Genomic DNA, 23,627 nt, shown 5'->3' on the forward strand with positions numbered 1-23,627 from the left:
ATAGACAGCTCTAAATATCGAAACCTTCGTCTTGCTCAAAGTAACTTTGCTTTGAAATGCATCTTAGATAGTGGACTACTGTTTGAACGACTTTGGATTTTAGGCATCCACCTACGGCTTTAGGGAGTCGCCGATAGGCCGCAGGTGGACTGTGATCACTTTAGGCTGCAGTGAGAATGAGCGGTGCATCAGCGCCTGCTTGTTAGCAGGATAGATTAGATAAGGCGGGCAATGGGCCGGTATCACAGTTGTAGCTGAGGGCCGCTTTTTTGTCCAGCGTGGTGGCCGATTTGAGCGGTGTCAGTGCTGTATTGTTGTTGCCATCAGCCCAGTGGGGGCCAGAGCGGCCTCTCCAGAGGCTGATGGACCTCTATTACCCTTTTTACCAATTCCCAGTCTCTCGCTGGGCCGGCCCTTTAATGTATGCAGATTGAGCACTGCTCGGGGGCACAGATCAAACAACAGTAAAACAGAGCGGTTCCGTTCATAATGTGAAATATGCCACACGCACAAGCTGTAATCTCGGAAGCTGCACAATAGGAGTGTCGAGAAGGCACAGCTTTTTTTCACGTCACCTGTCCTGCCCCCCCTCCCGCTGGTCCCACCCCAGGCTCAGAACGAAGGCCCCTTTCAGAAAGCCCCTTCTTTACTTTAGTTTGACTTTTTCCCTGTTGGGATGGGTTCCTTGTCCTAACCCAGTTGTACAGACGCTCAACGTCACTTAGGTCCCGCACTGAAGTTTAGGAAATGCTCCTTCATAGAGCTCCTCCCTCCCAAGTTCAAGGAGCCCCCTCCAGGCAGTCCTGCATGCAGAGTGCCCCCACCCTAAGCCAGAGTTCTACCGGGCACACCCACTGATCACAGTTCAGTACAACATAAACAAAAATAATGTCATGAGCAATGCCAATAGCTCTAACTTTAACAATGCCGAGACCGTTGCAAATGCTTGTTTTTTGACGGGTTCGGTTGTATGTGCCCCCTTCTCGAGCTGGTTTTGGCTGTGCTGGTGTACTGGGCCGGGTTTGGGCAGGAGAGACGACGAAAGGCGTTCTACTCTGCCGCCATCTTGGCCAGGCCCCCTGATGAAAACTTTAAACGATTACAATTTCCAAAGCTACTTAAAAAGTTACAAAATTAAAATTACACTCCCAAAATATTGAACATCAAACTATATTTTCAAACATCAATGAAAACTCTAGGCACTACATCTATATTTTGATCTCGCCATCATCTAGAACTCCTCTACAGGAATCACTTTCAACAGTAACTCGAGCTTGCACCTCACTGCAGGAGTTTAAAATATACCCGAAGAGTCATCCCTTAATGCTAGAAGGGAAAGAGTGACTATTTCCTAATAGCGTCTTCGTTCCATTTGTATGGTTGCATGTTTATCACAGAAAATGTGGACATATCTGTCCAAAGTCTGTCTTTGTTGCCCACCGGAAATATCAGTTCCTAAGCTCATTACACAAATAATTAGGGAATAAAAAAGCATATAAAAATACTAATTATATAAAGGCATAGTACAAAAGAGTAGCAAGTTAAAACCAAATGCTTAGAAAAGTATAAATAGTGAGTGATCCTTTCCACCGCAGGCTAAAGGCTCCTTTTATCCCCCTTCAACCGCTGTTCATAATCCAATTGAGGGAGGGTTAGTCGACAAGCCTTCACAACCCTGCCGAGTTAATCATTATACATGTGTGGAGTTCAGCATGGAGGCGGATCAGGGGCCTGGAGAAAGGCAAGTATAGTGGCCACAGATTACATAAATATGACAAAAAGGGCAGCTAGCTGAGCTGATTCGCCTCTCAGACAGGCTTCTACACCATACCGGCCGAAGCCAGAAATTCCTTAGCGAAAGCCGCTTATCACAAATAAAAAGTACATGCGTCAGTGATTCCACTCCCTTTGCGCAGAGATGACATGTTCTGTCAGAGTCATCCAGGTTCCTTCGATCTTACCAATAGGAATCGCAGTCCCATTAGCTGACGTTTCATGCTCACGTTGAGGGGAAGGGAAAGGTAGGATGGTAGGGACCCTGGCTCGTACAGTGTCGAGACAATTTTTTTCACGCCTTGTACGTCATGTTTCGTTGATATTAGCCGTGCTTGTTTGATCAGCAGTTTGGCAGTCACACGCCCCGGCAGGCTGCTTGCGTAGATTTAACATGCCTCCAGGGCATGAGTTAGATATTTGTGCCAGTTTGTTGACGGATTGCTTATCACTTCCAATATGATATTTGATAAATTGCCTGCTTGGCTTTGAGGCTGGAGGCTAAGAACTTTGCTTTTAGTATTCAGTTCTGCGCAGCTAACCCAAACTCTAGTTGGATTTAGGCCTGCGATGTGCAATTTGAGGGTGAAAATATTCTACGGTAGCAAGAGGACTGCGCTCTGTCCAACCAGTTGGCCATTTTGTCTCTGAATATCATTATCCCGTAAGCAATGGTAGGAAGGAATTTGCATCCTATTACCTTTAAGTGAGGGGATAGATCTGGGTTCGTCAATGATTTTTTTTCAGCTTACAGAAAGTCCAATCTAGGGAGTTTGCTGCCCCTGTTGGGCGTTAATGTGTTGTGTCAAATGGCCTCTTTGGTTTAGCCATACCCCTGGATGACCTTAAGTCATCCACCTCTTCAATGGCTTTTATCTCCTGAAAACAGGCGAGTCAATGCATTTTGGTTAAAGGTATGATTTTTAAGGAATATTAGAACATTGGAATGTCGAGCACTCCATTGTAGGCAATGGAGTGCTCCATGCTTCTACGGGCCGGTAAAGGCCCGCAGAGCAACATTCCAATGTTTTACAAAAGCCTCTCGAAGTTCGAGGGGATTTAAATCCCCTCGAGCTTCGAGAAGCCTTTGTTTAATTTGTTAGAACATTCTGCCCTCTAGTGGCAGAATCTTCTAATAGCCTTATAGCCCTTCTTAGCAGGGCTATACCGCTATTAAAGTCCCGCTGCTTTTGTTAAAGTCCCTCGCCTTCGGCTCGGGCCTTTAACGCTGCAGCGGGCCTTTAATAGCCGGTATAGTCCGCTACGGCGGGCTATAAGGCTATATTATTGTATTTCAAAATATGACACTTTTTCACATAGACTCACCAATGTTATCCTATGGGAGGAAATTCACTTAGCAGGTAAGTTACTTTTGTAATCCAGTGCTGGACTCCTAGATTCAGCACTGGGATATCTACTTAAAACAGGTAAGTAATTCAGTTTTTGCAGTTTGTACGATTTTTAAAGAATATTCTTGTATTTCAAAAGTTGACAGAAACTTTTCCACAAAGAACCCCCAATGTTATCCTCTGGAAGGAAATTCAATTCACAGGTAAGTTAGTTTTTAGTTACTTTTCTTACTCCGTGCTGGACACCTAGGTTCAGCACTGGGACCTTTCCTGCAAACAGTTGAGAAAATTCAGTTAGGTTATTTGTGCGATTTTTAAGGAATATTCTTAGTTTTCAAAAGTCGACACTAAGAAACTTTTTGGGAGAAAAAGTGTCAATGTTAACTCATTTTTCCTCATAGGATATCGGTTTCAAGGTAAGTAATCGGTCTTTTGAGTTAGGGTTCTGGGGTTAGACTCAGGGGTCTCCTAGGGTCAGTGATGCACTGTTGTTTCACCCCCAGTGGCACTAGGGCGGCCGGGTTCAGAGTGTTAAGGCCCAGTGTTATCCTATGGAGGATAGGGGGGCTCTGGTTGGTGGCTGCTGGCAAGCAGGCCACAGGGTTGTGGGAGCAAAGCTCCTAGGGTTAAGCTCAGGGCACGTTGGGCACCAAATTAGCACCAAAAGAGGCACCCTCAGCAGCGGTAGGGCAGCCGGGTGCAGGGTGCACTTTTGCGGTTGGGTGCTCAGTTGAATTCGATGGAAATTCTCCGGGACAAAGAAACACTGCAGGCTCGGGGACGAACATCTTCCAGGAGTGACCACCACTTCGAGGGATTAGTTGGGATGTAGAGGGATGGTTAGGCACCACTGGGTTGGGCACACAAGGCCGTGGGGCGACGGGTGCAGGGGTGCCTTTGGACATCGGATTTTCTTACCCGCTCTGGTCGCGGTAGGGGGGGCCTCCTGGATTGAGGCTGCAGGCGTCGGCTGGAGGCTTGAGGCTGGTCAGGTGTCGCAAGATCTCGGGTCAGGATCGCCGGGGGGACCACCTCGTGGTGTTTGTTCAGTCAAGCACAGGCCGGGCTCGGCAGGTGCAGAGTGTGCTGGATTTGCGGTTTCTGGCTGGCACCAGAAGCTTCAGTTCAAACACGTCTGGTGTTCACGGGAGAAGCAGCTTGGAAAGTGAATGCAGGCAGGTCCTCCGGGGTTTTTGAGGTTGCTTGCCGCTGGACACGCCGGGGTTTCGCAGGAGCAGGTTCGAGGGGAGACAGGCCTGTAGGGCTGGGCCAAGTCAGTGGACGTCGTCCTCTTGTTAGCTCTGCACGGCTTCTCGTCCTTCTTCTTTTCTTGTTGTTGCTGGATCTGAGGAAGGTAGGCTCAGGGTGCCCCTAAATACTAAATTTAGGGGTGTTACAGGTAGTTAAAGGGCATGGACCAATGGGTCCCTTCCCTGGGGTGGGTACACCCCCTATTTTGCCACTCAAGTGGGAAGGGGGCAGGAGCCTGTCCCTGGTTGGCTGGGTCCCCCCATCCTCAAGAAGGCAGGGACTCGAGGTCGCCTCCCCCACCTTAGGGGTGGAGTTGGCAGAGGTGGGCACACCTCTTCCTCACTTGTTTTTCCCGCCGGTTCTCCCGCCCAAAGTAGGTGGTAGAACCAGTGGGGACCAGTTGCTGAAAGCAGCAAATGGTCTGGAGAGGCTCACAAAGGCGGCATGCCTTTGAAGCTTCTCCTTCGTGAACCCTGCCCATCCTGGGGGAGGAGGCTTGGCACCTCGTCCCAGGATCTGCATTGTTTCAGACCCCAGAGAGCAGCAGGCTCTCGACCCAGGGGTCCAGAAACATGTCTGGTGGTAGCAGCCTATGCAGCCACTCAGTCAGGTCACTGGTTGTTGGTCGTTTTTCAGGGGGCATCTCTAAGATGCCCTCTGTGGTGCTTTTTACATTAAATCCCACACTGGCATCAGTGTGGGTTTAATGTGCTGAGAAGTTTGATACCAAACTTCCCAGTCTTAAGTGTAGCCATTATGGTGCTGTGTAGTTCGTAATGACAACCTCCCAGCATCATATACTCTTAATGGCAGCACTGCACTTACAGGGCCCATGAATGGACCTGGGTACTTTAGGGGTACAGGGCTCATGCACCTGTACCCTCACCACTGGCATAGGGCACCCAGCTAGAGGGGTGACTGATGTATGCCAGGGCAGTGGTTTGTGGACATGGCACACAGGGGTGTGTGCCATGTCGTCTCTTTATTTTGTTCTGCGCCCAAACACTCAGCCTGCAAAGGCAGTGTGTGTGTGTCAGGGTACAGGGCCTCTAAGGGTGGCAAAATAAGTGATGCAGCCCTTAGGGACCTTCTCTGGTCACAGTGCCCTGGGTACCTATGGTACCATTTACCAGGGGCTGAAATGTGGCAAGAGATACCAATTGGGTTTAGGCTTCAATGCAGTTTTAGGGAAGGAACACAGGCCCTGGGTACCTCAAAGTACATCAGCAAAAAGTGGGGGCATACCATGCAAGAAAGAGGGCGCTTTCTCACAGAAACCCCTCAGTGTTTCACGGATAGTTGCACCCAATAGGTATTCCTGGAATAAGGGAGCCATTACTGAGGCCCATCGAGATGGGGCCCACTTGTATACAGCTGCGTGAAACCACTTGGCCCAGGGGCACCCCCTGCTTACATCGATTTGATGGCAGTTGTTACTTGGGCTGGGCTTTGGGTTGCCATTTGCCTGTTTAATCCCTTTCCGGGTGCCTTGAGCATGCTGTGGTCGGCCAGGTGGTCCACATAAAGGTCTTTGATGTAGGAGTCCCATTCCACGGGGGCAATGTTGGCAGTAGCGATTTAAGTTGGAGCATTTGTTGTTCCATAGTCAGAATTCCCTCTGGTCTCTGGATGTTATTACCTCATGCGATTCAGCCCATCTCTAGTCCTTCTCTGCCCTTGTTTGGGCATAAAGGGCTTTTCTGTGTTTTGGGCATAGTGCATATAGGATACAGGCAAATCCGTAGTAAATATCCAGTTTAATGTTCGCAGGCCTAGATGATTTAGGAAAGAAGTCGGGGCAATGTATTGTGTGTCGCACCTTTGGAATTCCGTTTCGATTGGAGCTATGGCCCATATTTGGTTGTCAAGGGCCACAAATGGGCTGTTCAGTTCTGTACAAATTAGGTTCTCATTAAAGTCTCCCATCATGACCCACATATCATCTGAATATGAAGCTGATGAGTCTTTCAAGATTGGGAGCAGCAAGTCCAGGGTTGTTTCCCTTCTTGTTTTTGTGGGGTGGATATAGACGCACCCTAGGATGAGGGTGATCCCGGGCCTTACTTTACTGATTTTGGCCAACAAAACCTCGAAAAAGCTGTGGTTACTGGTCCCTGTGCAGAACACCATGGCAGTTGATGGCAGTTCTTTTTTCACATAAATCGACATATCACAAGAGGCGTGACCCCCTGCCTATGAAGCTGTTGCTGGTGCTTTGTAACCTGTGAAGTCGGACCAGTGAGACAAGTGGAGTGCTCAGGTTTCCTGCAGGGCAATGATGTCACATTTCTTCCGCTCATTAATAGCCACCTTCTTGGCTTCAGAATCAATTAAACCTCATATGTTCCATGAACTAATTTTCAAATGAGATCTTGTAACAAGGTTTGATCTTCAGGAGGCTGTGTGCTAGGGTCAGGCGCTATGAGTGTTCGGGAGCCATGCCCAGTCCAACGGTTTTAACTGCCATGTGGTACAATGGAGGCCGCTCCCTTTTTTGTTTGCTGTTATTATTAATTTCCCCTCTGTAATTGGTGGAGGTCGATTTCCCTTTTTAATACCCCTTAAGACAAAGCTGATGGAGCACCTTGGCTTAATATTGCCTTCCGGCCTTGGCCTGTTGTTCTGCTAGCGATGTCATCTTTCCCTGTTAGGAAGGCGGGTATGTCGGTGCTGTAGTAACTATTACTTTTATTACCCAGTTTTCAAGCTGCATTTTATTCCTCATTGGGGCATTTACCAAGCACGGGGGTGGTGAAGGTAATTTCACTGCGCTCGTTTGACTCTCCAGTTTCTGGGGTAAGGAAGGTCACTCCCTCAATATCAGCAAAGGTGATACTTTCCAGGCCTGGCGAGTTGGCATAGAGTTTCATGATGTTCTCTCTGTTGAGAATGTCCCACTTCCCACTTGAGACATACTCAGGGTATAATATGATCCTAAGGTAAGAAGCGTTTTCAGAAGCTTTGCCATTGCACTGCACCATGTCCTTCTGTTCTGCTGGATTTTGGGTCAGCCTGGTGTCTTCCTCACTACAATTCCATTCCAAGGGTGTTTTGTCCTTTTGGGGTTCTGGGCTGCCTTGTGGACCTGATGCCATAAAATTACCCCTGTTCTCTGGTGTAATGCTAGGGTTTTTTGCTAGTCTCCTGTGCTCCGTATGGTGCCTTTCTATTTCAGCTGATCCTCTAGGTTCTTCAGGGATTGATGCTGGTTGTGCCCACACAGAGGAGCTATCGGGAAGTTTTGCTGTATTTCCACTTAATGTAGTAGCACTTGCAGTGGCGTAGGCTACTGGCGATGGGCCACCCATTTGTGAGTCCTGTCTCAATTCTACATTGAGAACTTGATTTGAAGCATCTGGCTTCCGCCACGTCACTGGCGGATTTTTTGAGGCTGCAGTTGGGGGTCCTATTAGGATCTGTGGATCAGTTGTTCCCTTAGGCTCTTGGTTATCATGTAACAACCAGTGCAAAAGGTTCAAGTTTCTGTTTTTGCAGCTCTTGTTTCGTTTTTTCAGTCTTTTCTTATTTTTACTTGACAGAGGGGCACTTGCAGTAGCTGGTGCGTTGGGGTCCTTGCTCAGGGAGTTAGAGTCCATGGCGGTGGGCTCTTGCTTAGGGTCCCTCTGATGCTCATGCTGGAACTTGCCAGCGATAGCCAACATTGGTGATTGCTTTATTTGGTCAGGGCCTGCTCATCTGTTGGCTATTCCCCTAGTCTTGGTTGTCCCCGGAGATGGGGCTGGTTGTGAAGCCCACCTGCTCTCTGGTGCATGAGGAGTTTGAAGAGCTTTGTGGCTTTGCCGCAGGAGCAGTGTGTTACCAACCTCTGGGCCCCTGGTTTCCCTTTTCAGATCCTCAATCAAGGAACTCATAATTTTAGGCAAAGTTGCTGACTTCTCTGAAATAGGGCTGCAGTGGTTTGAATCTTGCCTTGGTGCTGTTTCTTGAGCCCTGATTATTGGGCTGTCAAGCAGTCCAACTTGCCATTAAATCTTGTAATTAAAGTAGAAAGAGATTGTATAATAGTTATTTGTACATCTAGTTTATTAGCATGCAGCAGTGCTGCGTTGGCCATAGAGGTTAGGTTTTTGTTTATGATTATTAGTGCTTCTGAATGTGGGACGATGGCAGGGCACTCATCCTCCTGGTCTTGGTCTAACTATGAGATTGCATCTTGTTGATGGATGAAGCATAAGCTAGAGAAGCTCGAGCACCAACTGGCCAGTAAACATCTTTCACCATTCTCTTCTTTTTGGCCTGATTCGGTGTCCTCTTCTCGAGCTTACACAAGGAGGGGCAATCCCGGTGGGGCTTCTGGACGAGTCAGATCCTCAGCTTGGGTCAGTACTTCAGCTATTTCGCTATCTAGTGAGGGCCAACTAGACTTGGCTTGATTTGGCGAAAATCGATTATCTTGGGACTCCAGGACCACTGCTGTGCCTTTTGTGTTATCTTTGTTTAGCTTTACTGTGTGCTAAGCAAGAGGTGAGGCCGCTAGGCATTTCTGGAAATATTGCAAATCAAGCTTGGCCTTAATGTTTGTAGTAGTAAATGCTGCTCTCGCCAAGGAGCTCTTTAGAGCATTGGTTGCACTTGCCATCTCTTTCCCCACTATTACTATCTTCAGGCTAAAAAGAGTAGGATTTTTTCTGTCCGTTAGTTCACTAGGAGATACCTTGTGTGGCTCTTTACTTCGCCCTCTGCAGGGACTGAGGTTTGGGCATGGATTTTCCTGAGATGGTGCTTGAATTCTCCTTAGCATGTGGTGCTAGGTACCCTCTGATGTCATTTCAGCGCATTACAGGTGTGCAGCCATCCTCTTCCCGAACCTGGAGGGGAGCCCCTGTTGCTGGAGCCAGGTTGCTGTCTAGTGCTGGGCGATGCTCGGGGGCTTCCCCATCCCCTTTGCTGGGGTATAACAATGTGTCCTTTTGCATTTTAGCCGTCTTGTGAGGGCATTGGCTAGCTTGCAGTTGTGTTGATATGGTGCTTCGTGTTCTCATTTTTTGTAGATCTGTGTGGCGGTATCACCTTACACTGCCGTCTCTATGAAGCCTTTGGCAATTGGTGCTTTTGAGCGGGTGTGGATTGCAGTTTGTAAGCTCACAGGTGGTAGAGTGCAATATGCTAGTTCAGCTTAAAGCGTAAGGCTTGGGTTTCGGTGTCTGCGCTGCCTCTCCCCTCTCTATGAGCAAATTGCAAATAGCAATTGAGTGGAAGGTACGAGCACCCAGTGATAGTTAGTCGCCAAACTGAGTCACCAAGTTGAGTCCTATAGGCGTGCTATCCTGAGGGCTATCATATGCTAGAACGGAGTTGTTGTGAGTAGTGGGCAACTTCCTGGCCGCGATGTACCACCACACCTCCCCCTTAGGTGGGATGTCTTGCCCATTTTGGGCGGGAGAGTGGCACTAGCACGCAGCGGCATTCTAGTGACACAGCTGTAATAGTTCTTAGCGGGTCTTGGGTGCCTTGAGGAGATTTTGACAGATGAGAAAGCTGCGAGACTCAGTGGGCTGTCTGGGTGAGGGGGTCACAGGCAAAAAGCCTGGAGCAGGGGGGAGAGCTCGCCCGGTACACAGGCCTCACCCAAACCTGGTCGGACAGCTTTCATGAACCCGAGACTCAACTTAATACTGCGCTTAGGCCTGTATTCTCGTGCTCTGTGGTGTGCCTGCCCCCCCCCCCCCCTCCTATTGCGGTGGCCTACAGTCAAAAAGACACAATTGCTGTATTATGCAGGGCCCTGTGTGATCTCTCCAAGTGGACCCACACGTCTCCCTCATGTCTGCAGCCCCACATCTTGTTTGGTGCTTAGCTGGTCTTTGGTTGATCTTTAATCTGGACTCTTCAGTGGCTTGGGCACCCTTTAATAGCCTTTGATAGTCTGTAACAATCCTGGTGTCCTGGCCTCCGGTCGAAGTATGGTTTTATTATGGTGGTGTTCAAGTTTTCGTAACAGTATTTGATGGAGTTTAGGCAGATTTTAAGCAGAGTTCAGGGAGCCGCGGGCTCTTTACTGTCGTGCCGGAATGTGAAAGATAGTCCGGTGGATGTCAGGGCTGACTAGGGAAATTTAGGCAGGCTGGCGGCTGTGAGAGGCTGTTTTCCCCATTCTCCTCATCTTTCCACAGTCCTCCCTCTACCAGCTGTGCGCTCCGTGACCAAGTCCGCTCGGCAAGCGTGGTCCGCGGGCTGCTGCTCGGTAGAGGGCAGGCCCGATAGAGCGGGGCAGGGGCTGCCAGGGGGCAGATGCGTCAAGAGCTACGGCAGCAGTCACAGGAAGAGGCGCGGGAGCGGAGCGGCTGCGTCAGCAAGGTGGCCACTTGTGCGAATGACACGCCCGGCCTGCGTTACCCAATGCACACTCCCCATAGCCTGTGCAGCCCGCAACAGCCCTACTTGTAGCGGAGTATCTATGTGTACTGCTTCCAGAACTGCTCTGCACCCCTCCCCCCACCACTCCTGAACTTCGCTGACAATCGACAGCCCACTCTGCTTGCTTGTGCTGCTCCACCTCCTTGCCTTACTCTGCCACATCAGATACGGACACATCAAGTAGGTCAATAATCTCTGTTCTGTACAGGCCCAGCTCCAGGAACCTTTATTTGGGTGGGCCAAGGGTGCATTCGGGTGGGCCACTGCAAGCCAGATTTGTCGCTTATATGTCTACCCAGGCCTGCTTCAGGGCCCTCCTTTATCTCTTCTAAGTCTTACAAGGCCCAGTAAAACGAACTCTTTTACAAATCTCTTTCTAAATGTTATTACTCTCTCAATAAAAAGTGTTTTTTTCCATGTAATTGTGGGAAGAGGAGGTTTCGGAGGTGGGAGTATCAGGCAAGTGACACTACTCAGGCTCCCTCTGTGCGAGCCTTCAGGGAGAATCCCTCATTACTACCTCCTCCTGACCCCGACTCTGCAGTGCACTCTCTTCAAGGCCCGATTATCCACTTCTCTGCCACCCCTCTCCAGTGCAACTTATCTCGCAGCTGACCTTGGTCCCGAGACCCATATCAGCCCACATCCGGCTCCATTTTCATTATTCCTGGTTAAAAACGTTGTAAAATCACCTTCAAACTTGAAACATTGAATATAGCAGTAAATGTCATTACCATGCACTTCAAAGTATGCTCCACAGTTGTGCTAATCACCCGACTGTTAATTAAATAAACAAAAATAGAAAGGCCATGAGAGGCCTGGATTTAGAGCTGGTGCAAAAGTATTTTTTGGCGCCCCACCAATGACCTCTTTCTCTGTAGATACCTTTACTACCAACGTCAAACAGTGCCCTTCATCTCTCTGTAGCCACTCCCCCTCATGACCTCCTCCTCAGAGTCCCTCACTACCACCCTCCACCAGTGACCCTCATCTCTCTGTAGTCCCCCCAACCCCATGACCTCCTCCTTGGATTCCCTCACTGCCACCCTCTACCAGTGCCCCTCATCTCTCCGTTGCCCCTCTCTCATATGCATTTCATTTATTGTATAGCGCTACTCATATCAGTGTAGGGTGTCACAGTACTTTACATCACGCACACATTATACAGAGACAATAAATCAGTCTACAGGGAATATCACAGAAGCCAATGAGGATTGCAAGGTGCAGAAATCACATGTCATCCATACTGGTGGGCAATATATTTTACCAGTGGCGTAACGAACATTTAAGGCCCCCCCCTGCAATGTACACAGAGGGGCCCCACTCTGGATTTAATCGGGAGTGGTTAGGCATGAGTACTGTGCTGAGGGGGCCCCCTGCAGCTCGGGGCCCCCCGCACTGCGGGGGATGCGGGGGCCTGTGTTACGCCCCTGTATTTTAAGAGGGTTTGTTCTGGAGAAGCACAAACTCAGGATTTAAAGAGTACTCCAGTGGTTGGGGGTTGGCTTTACTGATAAAAATGTTTAACTGCCCAAACAAACTATTTTTTAGCAACATTAGAATAATGAAAGACTGTGGAAGTTCTAACTATATCACAACACAAACAAGCAACGTTTGTATGCAGCTCTTTGATGACAGTTCATAGGTCACTGTCCTATGTTAGGATTGTAACTTCGGAACAGCAAGTAACACAAGGATCTCTGTGACAAAGGAAGTAACCCACTGAGCAATCCACACAAAATTCAGTTTATCTGCATTTCAGACAAATGATTGTTCTCCAGCAGGATCATAAATCACCAGTTATCTGAACATTTTTAGGTCGAGCCTTAACAGCGCTTGCGCTGTAGGCGATCTGTTATCTTTACTTTGTGGGGGATGACTCCTCCCACGTTCTGGATTGGCTTTTCTGGTTGTCGTTGAAAAATCGTAGCCTGCAAATGGCTAATGGTGGCTGCATGTTCCACCTTTACTCGTGAGTTCACTCCCCTGGAGTATTGCCTCGGTAGCGAGCAGAGACGCGCACGTTCCTTGCGTACCTTTTTCTTGTTTTCTCTGAATTAGTCCCAACGCCATTTTTGGAAGACCAGAAATTATATGATTCAAAACGGAACACATGGTTTGTCAGCTACATTTAGAAAATACATTGGTGCAATTATAAAAATTAAAAGGCTCCCGTCTTTCCATTCAACCACAAACTGAACCGTGTGCAGCTTCGTTTGTACTTTTAAAAGGAGACGCTTAGATCACCACGTACTCCCTTTAAGCGGTAAAGATGCCCCTGCCTGATCAGAAACAGATTCCTGCTGTGGCGTTATTGCCAAAAGTCAGTTCGACACTGTAGTCATTATTTCGGATGCCAGCAATCATGTGCACTATAACGTTGAACAAAAGCTAAAACAAGACAACTGCATTGTGTCAGCAAATGTGACGGTCGGCATTAAAACTGGAAGCAACGAATCATATAAATCGTCACAGTGTATAGAGATGCCAGAGCGCTGCTCCCAAACTGCGAATTCTCCCAGGTACAGTCTACTCAGTACTTTTTTGGTAAATAAATATATAACAGTACAGTGTGCTGAGAATTACAACTGGTTTTGGCGATGGTGCCATCTGCGGAGAAGATGGGGGGGCACGTAAATCTAAAGTCAGAAAGAGCTGCCCTTGCCGAAACCACATGATGCCAGAAGTTCAGATGTTTACAAAATGTTCAGGGATGGCATCTTCCCTTCATGATTCAGTAGTTTATATATATTTTTTAGGAGCACCGGCACCGCATCATGCTATGGTTGCTATAGTGACTGCTGCATTTTGTCCAGTGGTCTAAGTGGGCGGGATCGGAGGGGCACGGCGTGCCCCTACTTCTTCAATTCTAAGGATTCCGTTCCCCTACTTTTTTATTTTGAAAATGCGTTCCAGGACTCAAGAAATCACCATCGCCTTTAAATAAAGCTCGGCGCTTCCTGGCTTTCGAGGACGGGCGGCAGAGAAGTAACAGGACTCTGTCTTTTCCTTCTTGCTCAGAGAAGAAATATACAGTGTCCACTTCTGCTCTGCCGCTTCAGCTGCCCCCCCCCCCTCTTTCATTCTTCCCTCTCTTTCTGTCTAGCGGTTCTTCTCTTACTGAAAACCGTGACTTCAAGATGGGGTTCTCACTCTCTTTCCTCTCCTTTCTTTTCTTTGCTCCCCTGTGAAATTGATCCAAATAAGAAAATCATTTTTGCCGGAAATGTCGTATTTTAATTCCAAAGTGCAGCATCTGGAATAAAAGGTTAAAAATATGAAAAATAACTAAAGTAAGACGGAGTGGTAGCAAACTGGCCAGATTGATTTTATCCACACCCAAACACATTAGCGCCACTTTTACAGAGTTTGCCAGTGAAGCGCTATTTTTGTTTTCTTGTCTTTGTTTTCCCTGGGCTTGCAACTAGTGCACCTATCCTGGAGGTACTGCAAAGTGTGGATTGGAAAACAAAATGTGTACTGCGGCTCTGCGTACAGGGATGTGGTCTTTTTACCATACTGCTAACGTTTTGTTAGGATATCAGCAATGTTCATTGAAATTGGTCCATTCAACGCCCTGTAGTCATGTCCTTAACTTTTCAGGCAAAAGCACTCACTGATTTCTGAATAGTGAGTGTAAAAGCGTTAAGGTAACCATGTTGTTCCTGCTTACATTTCACATGGTTTGCTAAATTTTGCATTCCCTATGAGTGTTTGCTTTTTCCAGGATGTTGTTACTTTTTTTTGTAGGCCGCATATTTCTCTTGTCTATTGCGTCATTTAAATTGAGCCTCATCCAGGTGTTTATAGCCGGCAGCAATTGGTTTGTAGTTGAAGGCAGTGTGAGTTTTTCTCAGTGGGGCAGTATGGTGTTCAGTGGGGGAGAGGATGTGGCACTATGGCCAGAGCTGCTGAATTTGGAACTGGGAACCAGGTTCAGTCTTAATAACCAGTCCATCAGACGACTCTCCTGAGAGAGCACAATCCCATGCTAGACCTTAGAAGGCTTCACAAGAGCTTAGAAGCACTGGTGTCTTAGCACCAGCAGGTGGACCCTAGCAGTGGCAAGTCTGGGTTAACCTTCAAGGTTTGTCCACCACAATCCATACTGAAGTTCACCTCCAGTCTTGGGGGCAGGCCTATGAAGCAGCACAGCCAAGAGCAACAGTGACAGTCACTGAGGTCACAGGACCCTTGAGAAGGGCCAACTCTAGGGCGGTGCAACCGTTGTGACTGCACCGGGTGCTGACTTTGGGAGGAGGCATTATGTTTGCAAGTATATTAAGGTTTTAAAAGCGCTTGCTGCCTCCTTCCTGGCCTCCAGCAATTTTCGGCAACAATAAAAATGTCATGATGACTCTGATGTTTAATGTTCCTCCTAGAGAGAGATCGGAGTTTTGTCTAGTGGAAGTTTTGACTCATGGAAAGGTAGCACAGAGGGCTAATGTGCCTGCTGCAAAGAACATGTACCCTGCAGATCACAAAGTGCACATAATGTAAATAGGTCAGTGGGCTACTGCTTTTGTCAGAGAAATCATTTTGTTGCTGGCAGTTTATAAGTGAAAATCCTAACATAGAACAGTGCGCTATTAACTGTCATCTAAGAGCTGCATCCAAACTGCAAGATATAAATTAGAGAATTGTGCTTTTCCCCCCAGTCTTTGGTTATCCTAATGTTGCAAATAGTGACAGAAATCAGTTCTGATTATTAAAGAGAACCCCCAACCATGGTATTACGTTTTAAATTCTGAGTTTGTGTTTCTCCAGACCAATAACTATTAACCTATATGGCCTACTAGTATGGTTGTCATGTGACTCCTACACCTTGTAGTCCTTAGTCTCATGTAACATTTTCTATACAGTGATTTACACACGTATTGATTGTCTCTGTGTAATGTGTGGGATGTAAAGTGCTCTGACAACCTACACTGGTATGAGTGGCGCTGTAAATCAACTGAAATGCATCTGAGAGAGCGTGGTTATGGAGACTTGAGGGGCACTGTTAAAGGGTGGTAGTGAGGGAATCCATGGCAGAGGTGGTCATTGGGGGGCAATAATAAACATTAATGCACAGGGCACCACCAGTGCTAAGGCTGGACCTGCCCTTGAGGCCAGTCTGCCTCACCCATAGTTAGCTCCATTGGCCTTGTTTCAGAGGTAGTAGCTGCAACTCACCAGGGATTGGCAATGCAGAATTTGCACGCACACCAAATTAAGTTCGCAAACTTCTCAGTCTCTCTGCTTCGTTCACAAGCACTTTTAACATGTGCTGCTTGCTGTGGGACCACTGCAATTAATTATGCAACAAGCAAAGGAGGACAACATTATGCCGCAGTGTTGACTAAATTATGCATTAAAAAAAAGCTGCAGAGTAATGCAGTATATTTTCTGATATTTTATTATTTTGGCATGTGTACACATGCTAACAGTCTCTGGAAATATTTTGCCTTATTAGTACCAGTGTAACATACAAATGCAACAGTGAGAAAGGTGATCAGTCAACCTTTGCAATAAGCCATCCACTCCGCAGCAAAACAAGTCAAATTTTTTATTAACTTTTGATACGTTTGAGCAATAAACAATTTATTAGTTTAAATGGTCAGATCATGAAGCAGATCTTGCATTATGAGGCAAATATGGCAGAGCCATAATTATATAGAAAACATTTGCAAACTAGGATATTTTGCCATTAATATTTGAACTGCTGTTGTGGAAAAAGGGAGAAGTGCTGATGACAAACTCCATGGCTCCGCGACAAATAACTTGTGCTTACACATTTTCTCGTATTTGGGACATTCTGTGATTAGAAGCGTATCCCACTTTGTGAATGTGTTTTAATGTCAATAACTCATTATAACCTTAAATAATCATGTGTATCCATTGGTTGTTTCAACTGGGCAGTGAAATGCCAAACAAATACTAAAAATTGGGATGTTTGCGCATTCTGGCCACACCTCCGGCTCCGCCCACTGATCAAATCCTTGGGTTATTCCTGCCCTCTGATTCTCCGCCCACAGTTCCCCTACGTTTTTTTCCCCCACTTCGACCACTGATTTTGTCATTTCTGTACATTTTTACATGCACTGATGTGTGGGACAAATTCCACGCTAATTAAAAAAAAAAAAAGGCTTCAAAACTAATGTGCAGAGAAACTTGCCGAGGATTGAAATGAAATTCTGCAACTGCATACAAAACAATTTGCAGGATAAGACTACACGTGATCACGTGGGTGAGTTTATGCGTGGTGTTTTTGTGTGTGTAAAAGAGTAGGAGATTGTTAAGTTGAAAGACAGTGAACATTGTATGCGCTTGTTAGAGAGGGGGTGTAAAGTGAGAATGAGTGTGCGTCTAAGCGAGAGAAATAGAATAACTATGGGAGAGTGCGAAAGTGTACGCTTGTGTGTGAGAGCGTGTAAATTAAAGCAAGCCAGCGCGGTGTGTTTCCGTTCGACAGAGGGTGTGTAGAGTAAAGTGTATGTGGTAGGTAAGAAAAAGAGACGTTTTATATATGAGTGTGTAAAGAAGATTCCGTACGTGTGACTAAGATTTTTGTGTGTGTGTATATATAGGTGTGTGTGTGTGTGAGAGAGAGAGAGAGGGCTGCAAGTTAGGGAATGTTGGCTTTCCAAAATAGCTTACATATTTAAACACAGTTTGTATTACATTACAGTCTGAAGAAAAGAAAAAAAATTAAATCATAATTGTTAAAACGTGATTGCACCCTCTATATGTAATTGAAAATGAACCCAGTCTAGGGCAACATTCCAGGAGTGCCTTCACACTGAAATAATTGAAATGTCCCCCCTGTTCATTGTCATGCACATTGCCTTAGCAGGGAAAACCGGTACGCAGAAGTTCTCCAGAACCCATAATAATACATTTTTTGAAGAAAAAAAACATCTGAGAACTGCCCCAAAGAATCTGCACCCTGGACCTGGAGCAGGGACCCTCTGTTAGCGGTGCAAAAACGGATGCGTTTATTTGGCAAACAAGTCAAGTACGTCACCGTAGGGCAATAACGACTCGCATGTCTGTGTGAGAGAGAGAGAGAGAGAGAGAGTAGCTCGTGACGCTGTACCTCGGGCCCACAGGCACACAAAGAGGTGTCAGAGAGAGAGAAAGTACGGAATGAAAAGCATCAAAACACGAGTCAATACGATAGCAGTCAGATATGTGGCTTTTCCTTTTCGTTAGTACAACCATAAGCGCACAAGAGCGCGCCTGGGCTCTAAGAATAAGAGCCGCCTTTCATCAGTGTGCGTGCGGCCACAGTAAGAATGGAGAATCTCCCCCATAGAGTACTGCACCAGTTATCTGAACATTTTATTGTTGTTGTATTGTACATCGGTGGCAGATTCACCACGAGGGCCAAGGCTCATGTTTGGGTGGGCCTGGCCCACCCGGCCCACCCTCTAGAACCGGGCCTGGTTCTGTGTGTATGGAAAATATTCTTATTTGCAGCATTTCGAATTGAAATGTTTATGTAAGCACAGATTGGGGGAGGTAGGTGTGTGTGTGTGTGTGTGTGTGTGTGGTTTTTTCGTTCCCCTGGCAGATTGGATCAGAATATAAGCCACATGCATCCCAGTTAATTTTGCAGACTAACATCCCTCAATAAATATATCTATCAATGATTGTATTATACAGTTTGTACAGTGAATTGCTATCCACCCGGGTTTTCCAACACAAGGCAGGGAGGAACCTCATCAAAATGAGCTACATTGATTTCTGGTGCCACCAGACATTCTCTTCCTTAGTCACCGCTCCACCCATCACTCCGAGTCATCAGGGACCCCTCCCACTTAATCAATTTAAGCAGGGTGGGTGCCACAGGGAGGTTTGTTGCATAAAACCTTGAACTACTTGTTTATTGTTCCCTTGACTTTAATCGTACTGCAATGGCGGCTGGTGATCTTTGAAACTAGTGGGCCGTAATATTTGCACTGAATTGGAGTGGCCTAGGCCAAATTCTTCTAGAGGGGTTCCGGGGGCTGCAAGTGTCAACATTTTGTCATGCAACACCCTCCTATGTATCAGTTTATGTAAATAATTACTTAAAAACATGGCAGGCCAGAAATTTGCCAATGATTGCATCTAAATGTCATCAGTGACCCACATCTTATATAGTACCACTAGTATGCCAAGTGTAGAATTTTGTCAAGGTTGACCGTCAATCCACAACCCCTACGCCCCAAAATGGCTGCCCCCCATGCAAGAAATTGTTGCCAGTGTGCCGTAGCCAACATTTTTCACCAGGTGTCCTGAATCTCACACACATTCACTCATTCATTCACTTACACTATCACCCAGGCAGCTTAAAGTGACTCCGGCATAGGTTGCATGGAAAACACTACAGAAATAACATACAGAAAAAGCACATTCTCTCAGTGAATGCAAGATGAAGAAAAATATGTGTAATGGAAGCAGTGACTGCATCGTTCACATGGATTACCTTAGGGGCTTTTACATTCGTTCTTATGAAATCTTTCTGTGCTTGGAAAGAATGCAGGACCACATAGGAGCCTGTTTCAAATATTGCTTTGAATTGCTTTTCACATAGGGCCATTGAAGGACCTTATTAGGCACACTCTCTCCACATCTGTGAAACCCGGTTTTTGACATAAGAATTTTTTTTACGGTGTGGTCGGTCAGAGAAATATCTTACACAATGTATATAGCACTAATTCAGACCACTCCTTCAGGGACCTTCTGGCTACAGTTTCAGAAGGTAATAAGATAACAGTTCAAAGTTTCTTATTCAGCAAGGCAACGAACCTGCAGAATTAGGCACACTGTCCACATCAAAGTTCCTAGCTCTGTTTTTCGACTTTTCCCACCTTAATAAAGATTCTTTCATTTTTGTCTCAACACCTACATTTCAGACTCTCACTGTTCAGTGTTTACCAGTGTCTGAAATTTTTTCAGTTTAATGACAACTCGTTGCCTACAAGTCTGCTAAAAACATGAAACGTTTGATCAAATTTAGTGCAAGGCAAACGAGCATAAAGGCGCCGAAACAGACAAAACGACTGCATTATTCAGTAAACAAATTAATGAATCTCTCTCTATTCTGAATTCATTCGTTGTTCTAAGGGAAAACACGCTCCTCATGTTTCTACAATAAAATGAAGTGCTCTTGAAAAAACTGACCATCAATAAGAGAGTATATAAATATCAAAAGGGGAAAACAGTTCCTCTCTATGGGCCTAAGTAGAGAGTTCCAATGACTAACTACGCTATTAGGGATGGTATCTGGGGGGGGATCTGCAATTCCAGATCGTAATGCCCTCACACACCTGTTAGGGTGTCATGCTTCATCATTGGGCGCTCCTCGTCGGACCGGCGCTGCAATGTCCGACGGGCCTGGTGGCATCTTTATCGGAGATCTTTTGATCTGGGAACGCCGTTTGGTGAATGAGGTGTGTGGGGCTATAAGAGAAACATTGTTTGCTAGAGGTGTAGATTGTGATTGTTAAAAAGGCCCCTATCCTTGTTGGTTCACTTTATTAAATGCTCAAGGAAGGGACTTAATTAAAAACTGTGAGGCTACGTGTGATAATTAAAGGTATTCAGATAGCCATTTGTGAATTAAGTCAGGTCAACATGTTTCGTGTCAAGTGCTCAGAGGTAAAGCGACACTTCTTCAGGACCGGAATGATATGACCGCTTGTGAGCAGTCACGGAAGGAGAAAACCCTTTCTGAGTGCTAGGGTCCTTTTATTTAAGGTTCTTGTTATGGTATTCTTCCTCCTTGGGGTAGAATGAAGAGCCTCAGAGATGAGGGAAGACGACCCGACCACTTGTGCGGGTGTACCTGAAACAGACGTGGGCTCGTCTTAGAACCTACTCGTCGTCATCTCACCTGGATGTTCAATAAGAGAGGGCATGAAGGAAGTTGGAGGCCTGGGGAGAAGTCGGTAGGTGAACAGACTGACCGGTGACAGGGGGGGGAGACACGGCATGTCAAGTTCTGCAGCTCCAGTTCTCCATTGCAATGCTGTGAAGCACTGCAACCCTTGAAGGCGAAAGTGAAAGCAAGTCAGTGGTAGAAGTGGGCGGGATCGGAAGGGCCCGGCGTGCCCCTACTTTTAACAAGCATTGGCATAGCCAATAGGTCTTGCTTTTGGGACCTTATACGTATTTAGATATGCAGCACAATATCCTTGGTGCAACAACATCAACTGTTGCATGGCTAAACACTTATAAGGTCCCAAAAGCGAGACCTATTGGCTATGCTAATGCTTGTTTATTAGTAGCCTTCACTCGTGAGAAAGTGAAGCTTGCTTTGCTACTGTAAGAGAGCAAAGCTTGCTTTGCTGCTGCCTGATTTGTATGTGACCTGAGATGAAGAAACCTTCACTACTGCTACCCTAGCTGAACATGTCCTCTGAAGGGGGAGTTTCCGTTGCTTTTGCCCCATCTTATCCAAAAACAAAGAATATATCGAAGCCTTTGCATAAAATGCTCTATGAACCAAGGGCTGTTTTACAATGTTTGATGTGAGATGACAGTACAGTGTGAAGAGTTGTCAGAGAATGGAGCTTGTGATAAAAACGCCAAGAGGTGTCAGTAGGTGGGGCATGTGATGTCACTGCAGTGTGCTGTTAGTAGGTAGGATCTGTGATGTCATAATACAATGATGTGCGGTCAGTTGGTGGGGCTTGTGATGTCACTGCAGTGTGCTGTGTGATCAGGGGATCAGGCAGGACTGTAACGTCACAAGCTGGGCCATAGCTTTGTCTGCAGCTCTCCGACCCCAAAACGAGCTTGATTATGAAGAGAGCCACTGGAATTATGCTGCATTTTTCGCCTAGCTATGGATCTGCTGCATTTGTCACATAATCCTCATATCCGCATAATTTGCAGATTTTAACCAAATAAAATAGTTTCTAGCTCAAATGGATGAAAAGTTAGTAAAAATGAACGACATTTGTCGCGCAGTGAAAGGTCCTGAACTAAGGTTCACTGGTTACTTTTCAGAACTTATTTTTCTATTTGAATTTGAAAGTGGTACTAATAAGCTGAAAACTTTGCTAAAACAGTGCTTACAATGGTAAAAAATAAAAAATTATGAAGTAATCCTCTCACAAAATGAGCCGAATTCCGCTGCATAATTTGCCTTTTCTTGCCTCGTAATTTAGTCAGCATAATGAATCCCTCTCCTGCCGCATAATTCCAGTGGCCCTGATTATAACTCTGCTTAAATTGTTGTGGTGCGGTTTGTACATGACGCCACACTTGTTAAGCTTTTCACCACAGCTCAGCAGAACGCCACACTTCGCACTAAAAACAATCACTCACGCTGCTGTCTGAGGTGTAATTGAGCCGATTCCAGCCCCACCGGCCTCTGAAGCTGACAGGTGGGTGAATAGGGAACTCCCGGAGCCACTCCATGCATTTGAGGATTGGCGTTTCTCTTAAATCCCACTTTCTACCACCCCTGCATGCGCCCTTCTACCGGCCTTGCAAAGCTGTCTGTCTGCTGGTTGCAGGCTCGGGGCATTAGAAAGATACCTACATATACGTAGAAATGGCAGCATTAACAGGACACACTGTGCAACAGCCCCATTGGCGGTGGCTTACAGATGCCCACCTATGGATTGATACCAACAAAGCTGAGGAATGCACTAGAGACCGCTAGGTGGCACTGTACAGACACTGAGATATCGGTACAAGGTTCGGAAAAGCAGAACACATCACCACCAGTGGTCTCTCTGGCGATGTCACGCTATTTAAATATATATTTTATATATATATACCCACAGCGAGGGACAGATCTGCTGTACTTACAAACTCCAGGCTGACTGCACTGTTCAGCTGCGGCACCGGATGGCGATAGAGAGACATCAAGATCTCGCCCAAGTCACTGAGCTGAAAATAAGCGCAAGAAACAACTGTCACTGAGAGTCACGGAGGAGAGTGTGCACGGCACGAGGAGTGAGGGCACGAGACAGAGAGGGAGAACCCAGAGACGTTTTAAGGCATGGGCAAAGTGGGCTCTGGCCCAGGGCCCCCAGCCTTTCAGGGGGCCTCTTGATAGAGCCAGCTCTATTCTGCAGAGTCAAGCCCTGATGTCCTTGAATAACACTTAAACAGATTGTTTTAAATGCCGTTTTCCTTTAATCAATTTTTGATGTGGGTGATGTGTGAGTCTATTACAGACATTTTGCCAAGAAATGTTGTGTTTACGGTTAATTGCAGTACTATTAGTGAACTACTGTTTTGTTACAATATTGAAAACACGCCTCACTATCCTTGAATATTACATTAATAAAACATTTAGAATTTGGAGGAGTGTGCCTGTGCATTGTCAGTGACTTGGACGAGGAGAGCATTTATGAGGAGAAATTGTACCATAAATTCAAAGCTGTTCTGAACAGGGGCCCCTAAAATATGTTTGGCCCAGGGCCCCCAAAATCCTTAAGATGTCCCTGGGAGAACCCACGAATTCCTGAACAATGTGGAAAAAAGAACAAAAACATGTGTCACAACAGAGATTGTCTGAAAAAGAGAAATGGCGCGAGGAATAAAAAAACTTCGAAAAAGAGAAGTCACACAAGAAAGAGCAACTGAGACAAGGAGAGGTCACGAGAAAGATAATTAACAAGGAAGAATTCCCGAGGAATTGGGGAATGCATACAGAAGAGAACACACACGCGAGGGCTGCACGCGCAGCAATGATTGGAGAGGCGGAGCGAGGCGCGCGTGCTTGTGCACGTAACCGCAAGCTGGTGGCCGGCGGGTAGCACTTTGAAAAGCCCCTTACTAAAGTCGAGCAAGCAGCGCATGCCCTGTTCTAGGCTCAACCTAAAAATTATTTCAGTCCGTTCCACTACTTCTTTGTTTTAAGAAAGCGTCCCAGGACGGCAGGAATAG

The 23,627-nt window shown here is 46.4% G+C and overlaps 1 protein-coding gene across 1 annotated transcript in view; it reads left to right on the forward strand.

The window, feature by feature from the left end:
* MRPS27 (mitochondrial ribosomal protein S27) overlaps positions 1–23,627 on the forward strand; it is a 419,683-nt gene that overhangs the window by 45,841 nt on the left and 350,215 nt on the right. The window lies entirely within an intron of this gene.

Source organism: Triturus cristatus, chromosome 2_1 (genome assembly GCF_964204655.1).
Source record: "Triturus cristatus chromosome 2_1, aTriCri1.1, whole genome shotgun sequence".
Lineage (NCBI taxonomy): Eukaryota > Metazoa > Chordata > Amphibia > Caudata > Salamandridae > Triturus > Triturus cristatus.